General features: G+C 26.5%; 1 protein-coding gene across 4 annotated transcripts in view; it reads right to left on the reverse strand.

The window, feature by feature from the left end:
* Nucleotides 1-6,878, reverse strand: part of LOC108758836 (calcium/calmodulin-dependent 3',5'-cyclic nucleotide phosphodiesterase 1A) — a 94,587-nt gene that overhangs the window by 19,366 nt on the left and 68,343 nt on the right. The window lies entirely within an intron of this gene.

Here is a 6,878-nt window from a genome sequence, read left to right on the forward strand (position 1 = left end):
GAACAAAATAAAAAAGCAGAGTATTATAAAAATATATATATATAAAATTCACATGAAATTAAAAAATATATTTAGCGAAATTAAGCCGCCTTTATTTCTTAGTAAAACAAAATCAAAATTAATAAAATAGTATAACTCAGCAGTTAAAATGGAATTATTGCACGACATAATAATGTGTTTCCATTTCTCTCACGTAGTAAATCTGTCGAATCTGAACCCAAACATAATTACATATACAATTATATTTGGAAACTTGCAATTAATCAAACAGACATTGTTCGCAACACTGTCAGTCACACGTATTGCATCGCTATTTAAAATAGTTTATTTACAATTCTTTACATTTTTCTTATCGATAGAAATATTCAAAATGTAATAAATTAAAAATACTATACAAATTTATTTTTTGTTACCATTTAATTTGTTATAACTTAATTATTTACTATATTACATGTAGCTCTTAGTCAACGTATTTATAACATTGGCTGGAAGTAATTTTCAAAATAAAAGTGTTATCAAACGACACGGTAGCATCGCCAAGAGTGCATAAAAATATGAAACGGACCGCTACTTGATACATGTACGTTATTTTGTATGTGTTCGTGCCACTATCAAATTCGCGTTACCACTAGATACACATGCTTCTTCTAAAGTTTTCACATCGATAAACTTTTGATTAAAATTACTCAGAAACTAAAACAGCAATAAAAAATCTTACAATACTTTTATTATATAATACCAACGCGATCTTTCGATTGCGACCAATCCGAATAAAATTGATACAATCGATACCGAGATTTGGAGATCAAGTCCCGAAAAGGAACCATTTCAGATTTTCATTTCAGTCACACGTATAAACGTTACACCAAAATTACTTTTTCTACAAAAAGGTAAAAGAAAGGCATCAAGTGTATGCAATTGTATGTGCTCCTTGAAGAAAAAAATAAATTTTTATTCCAAACCTATTCTAATTAACCGTACTGCAGCAGTAAGTTTTCTTACTGTAAAAAATGTTTACTGGAAATAAATTTTTTCAATTATACTTTTACTTTTTGACTTTTTGTAATTTACTGAGTTGGAATGTAAAAATATATATCTTGAAATAGAAAGACCTTTAAGTGAGAATAAGAAGATACGTATCATTTAGATTTTATTTTTAAGAAATAAAGGTTTGTAATAGATCCAGAATATAGTTTTTCGCACTCTGATTTTATTTTTTAAAAGAAATAGTACGAAAATGTTTGAAGAAAATATGTATTATGTTTGTAGTTGACACAACTTAGAGATTTCATATATTTTTTTGAGTAAAATTATATATATTTAAATTGAATAAAATAAGAAAATTTTTTAGTATCATTTTTTAAATAAAAATATAACAGATATTTGTATGAACTTTTTAACATCTAAATTTTCATTTGTATGTGTATCTATAAATAATTCTTTAATAATAAATAATATAAACTGCGTTTTCAATTTGTGACTTTAATTTTTCTTCACAATGCGTTTTGTTTAAAAATTGTTAACACATTAATTTTACAAGTCATTTAAATTCTAAGTAAATCACTTATTAGTATGACACTTTATAATATATTAATTTTAAAACAGTTGTTTCTCTCAAATATTTTTCCTGGACAAAGTAGGTAAGCGAAATAATTTAAGGATGGATGCGTTCTGTAGAAAAAGCAACTTACATTAATCGGATATGTGAATTCTGAAATATTCTAACAAGGGAACACAACCAACTGTCCCCCTCCGATTTAAATGAACTTTTAGTATGTTGTTCTATGGACAAAAATAGGAGATACGTATTTTTTTATATCAGCTAAGTTACACCTTAAAGGGATGGGAATCTTCCTTGAAAAAAATCGGTCTTTTTCTTTCGAAGCGAATATCTTCGAAACTATAAGAGATAGAAAAAATTTTCCAGAATGAAAATTGAATGACTTCAAGAGTACTTTATAATTATAATAAAAAAAATTTTTCTTTTTATTATTTATTTATTGTATACCTCCGTACTTATTTTCAAAAATATTTTAATTTTTATATGTCGAAAATTAAAGAGCATTTTACACTGAAAATAATGATGTGTGCGCATACACGCACACATATATATACATTTACAAAGACGAATTATATTAAAATATGCTAAATATTTTTTGGCATAAAAGTTTCTTCGAAAGATGAAATATGCGTTAGAGATCGAAAACATGGAACTCTCTGGGAAAGCTTATCGTATTGCGATATAACTTACTTGCGTGACAGGAAAGATGAAAAGGTCTCTTTTCTACCGATTCAATTTTCATACATTGAAGAGAACATCAGAAATATACTGCCTATTTACGATCATCCTTTTTGTCCGTATACAAGCTTTCCTTTTACATATAAAGAATATATTGAAAAATATGTTTAAATTTAGAAAATTCGTCTTATTATAAAAGTGCTCGATTAAAACAGTTCATAAAGATAAAAATTATGTCGACATTATAAAACAGTAAATAATGAACTATGCATCTAATTTCATTGAAAAATTGATAATGGCCGAATTGTAAAGCATAGAGAATTCTGCTAAAACTAACAAGAACTGTCGCTAAAACTGCTATAAGCAATCAGTATTATACGACACTTTTTCTCCAAGTGTCATCCTGTCTTCTATATTTAAAAAGGATAAAAATTGATAATTGTTGGAATTTTGTTTTCAAAATGCATATATTATTAATAGTAAATCTCTAGAAGAACTAACAAAAACTGTTGTCAAAAGTAGTAATTTATCGGTTTTTTGTACTTTAGAGGAAAAAGTGGGAGATTCACGAAGTTATAGCACGCCATATTTTCATATTTGCTTTTTAATATAAAAAATGCGGAACTTTTTTATTTTTATGTATAACTATATAACTGTAAAAAGTGCTACTGGAACTCATTATTTTTTTATATTGATAGAATGTCGTGCTAACTTTACAGATCCAGAATAGCTTCGTTCGATTCCGATCACATTCCAACCGAACTTAGCAAGATAAAATCAACATTCTCAAAAAATTCAATAAAATTAATAAATCTGAGAACTTAAAAATTTTTAATAAATTTTATACAATAACAAAAATTATAAGTATAGTTATAAAACAATCTTTTTGTAACTATTTTTATAACTTTTATTATTGTACAAAATCTAAAAATTGTTAAGTTCTTAGGTTTATCAATTTTATTGAATCTTTTAGGAATATTGATTTTATCTTGCTAAGTTCAGTTGGAATGTGATCGGAAACTGCTGACTAGCAGATTCTTTTCGATTGGTCAAGAAACGCAAATGCAGACGCAATCTCTGACCACTAGTGTGATACCGGCATATTACATCGTTCGCAGTGCGACAAGCGACGAAACGTAGTGTGATATGGATAACGCTTGTACTCTCTAAATCTGAATCAGTGGATAATAACTGATATCAGTGCCAAGTATGCCACTGATAATCAATGAATTAAATATGAAATCCCTAATCTAGCTAATCTTTATTATGTGTTCTAACTAACCTTATTTTAGTGCTTAAATTCAACGAATATGGTATTGAAAGATTGAAATTAATATGCAAATATCAGTATTTTAGTTATTAATGCTCAAATATTCTTCCTTTTTTAGTTGAACTTCACTGATTATCAGTTCCAAGTATGCCACTGGATAATTAGTGACTATCCACTGATTTAGATTTAGAGAGTAGAGATTATACCGCACTAAATATAGTGACATTCAGGAAATCTGATTTCCAATTGCGACTGTTGGATGTAAACCAGACGTATGCAGACGATTATGCGTTTTGTCTGCAGCATAGCAGGCACTGGCCATGGTTATATATGAAATTCAGTCTTGTCTTCGAGAACGAGCTATGCTCGATGTACGTATTTGCATCTCTAAATAATGCAAACTTTTAACGTCGTTTTCTATTGGACTGTCAAAATAAATATTGTCACATATACTATCAATCATGAATTTGTGCGTATCTAATATCTTTTAATTAAATTAGATTAAATAAAATTTATCATGCATCACAATTATGCGTATTCATTGTGAATCCTACTCTTTAAATCTGAATCAGTGGGTAATCATTGATATCAGTGCCAAGTATGCTACTGGCTAATCAGTGAAATTCAATGAATATAATATTGGAAGATTGAAATTAACATGCACACAAATATCAATATTTTAGTTATATAATGCTCAAACATTCTTCCATTTTTAGTTGAACTTGACTGATTATCAGTGCCAAGTATACCACTGGGCAATTAGTGACTATTCACTGATTCAGATTTAGAGAGTACATATGTAATCACAAAAAAAGAGAATAGTATTACGTCATTTCTTTTTTAAATAAAATAGGACAATTTTATTCGGTGTTATCTATAGAAAATAGAAAACTAAAAGAGGTACAGATTTAAATATTAATTTATCTTTATTTTAAATATTTTCACATTACAGATTTTTATCAGAATGCATCAAATTTTCTGCAGCTAGCGACAAAAAATGATTCGAATAATATTTCTCTTCAGTCCAGTTAGCTCCTTTTTTTATATATACTGACTGTATAATTTTTCATATTAATTTAATACGTTATTTACTCTGTAATTTTATTGTTCATTATCCAGTTAATATATATTATATCATATAATACAATACAGTACATTTTAATCAATTTATTAATATTTAACTATAAGTAAATTTTGGGAGCATTTTCCGGAAGCTATTTAAAACATCGTACAATCGCACTAATGTTTCTAGATCGCAAAATTAAATTTATGTTTAAAACTCTCTACGACATAAAGCGATGACAAAGAAAAAACATTTTCTATTTCATTATATCACATACATATTATTCGCGTTTTTAGATAAAAATTAAAATTTGTTGAAGATGTCTATTATTAGCAAAGTTATAACAAATTACAATTATTGTATTCGCCGAAATAAATATTGTAATTTTTTTTAACGTAAATTATATAAATCTGTATTAAACGATAATACAAAACCGTATAAAATTATTTTAGAAAGAAGATATAATAAAAGTAAATAAACATGATGATGTAAACATATTTGTTTTGATTTACGCTTTAAGTAATAAAGTAATATTGTATCTCAGAAAAAAAGAATTATAAATATAAAATATTAATTAAAAATTATCTTTCTTTCATACACATGTTGTGTAAAAAATAGCGGAGTGAAAGAATAGATATTTGCGTAATGCAGATATTAAACATATTTTAATAACATGTGAACACACTTGAAACTAATCTTCAATATACACATAAATATATCGATTTTAATTTCTTTTTTCATAAATTTTCTATCACGCATAATATAATTCCGTCAACAATAATTGCTTATATAACGCGTTACCCTTCTTTAAATATTATTACTGATTTTAAATATTTGTCGAGCAGAATCGACATTGTCAAAATGTTAACTTTAATTGATAATTTTTTTTATCTGTTATATTACGTGTCTATACTCTATACTATCGCATATAGTGTTTCATCATCTTGTTGATAACTATTACTTTCATCATATCTAATCGCACCAATTTTTATATTATCCTTTATCATATTTCGAGATTTTATTTTAGCAAATAAACAAGTTTAATTGCACAGAATTATAGAATTTATAAAAACAAGTTGTATCGAAAATAAGATTATTTATGAAAATAAAGTATTTAGTATGTATTTGTAATATTTAATTATATGGATGAGCCAAAAGTCTAGATATTTGTAGCTTTTAATATTATGTAATATTTAATACTTTTAATTCTATTGTAAATATGATTAAATATATAAATTTAAAAAATGTTTCCTACGATAATGTTTTCTACTAAAAATTTACGATTTATCTTATTGATTACTGACGTCATGTTAATTTATATCAGTAGATATCAAATTAATATAATATGTCATCGTCAGTTATCAATAAATCTCTTTAATTTCACCGGAAACATAAATGTCGTTAAGTATTAAGGAAAATTGTAGGGTTTAAAGATTTATTTAATGATCTTATCAGTTTGACCTTGGGTGGCGTCGCCAATGTCAGGTCAAGGTCACATCTTTTTTTAAATTGGATATCCTATTTTTTATTCCAGAATCTAATTAATAGCCGATATCAAAAGCTTTTCAAAACGCTATAATAAAGTACATTTTCATTAAGTATTTTTTTAGTTATAACGCTTGAAAGTTGCAGTACCAACATCATTAGTATTACGCAAGATGTCCAACTAACAACTAAAACCTTTTGAATGTTGTAAGATGATGCTCTGGATAACATTTGTTAAGGTCAAGGTCATTGGAGATTGTTTCTCTTATTTTTATTTTTGCACTAAAAATTCATTTTTACGTAAATACTGTATATAATTCACATTGAATTATTTAAGCATTAAAAATCTAGCTTCGATCAGTATAGGCTTCTAGTTTATCAATTGTGTTCTCACATGTATGGTCTAAAATAAGATTCTTATTGTTTTTATATTATTGTTACTAAATGTTACCTGTTAAGTGATAAAATATTGATGAAGTACGAGATTTAGGTGACTAGTACGCATTCGGCAACTCTCCCCTAAATTTACAATTTAATGAAATCTCTATATTTTGTTTTAAATTTTGAAAAGTGGATTTCTTTCACGCATTTCAGAAAATTAGAAAATTGACTCCAAAAAAAATTTGCTCTGACATGAGTGAATCTTCCATGAAAAATGAATGCATTTAAAGCAGAAAATTCTACATATATGTACGTATTTCTACACGTTTTACTTATAAGTAACACTACCCAAGTGTTAATCACCGATCGTCTTGAAATTTGGTCTACATATTCTTTAATGGAAAATATTTGATACGTATTTTTTTATATCGGCTAAAAAA

Source organism: Trachymyrmex cornetzi, unplaced genomic scaffold, assembly GCF_001594075.2.
Source record: "Trachymyrmex cornetzi isolate Tcor2-1 unplaced genomic scaffold, Tcor1.1 scaffold16, whole genome shotgun sequence".
Classification (NCBI taxonomy): domain Eukaryota; kingdom Metazoa; phylum Arthropoda; class Insecta; order Hymenoptera; family Formicidae; genus Trachymyrmex; species Trachymyrmex cornetzi.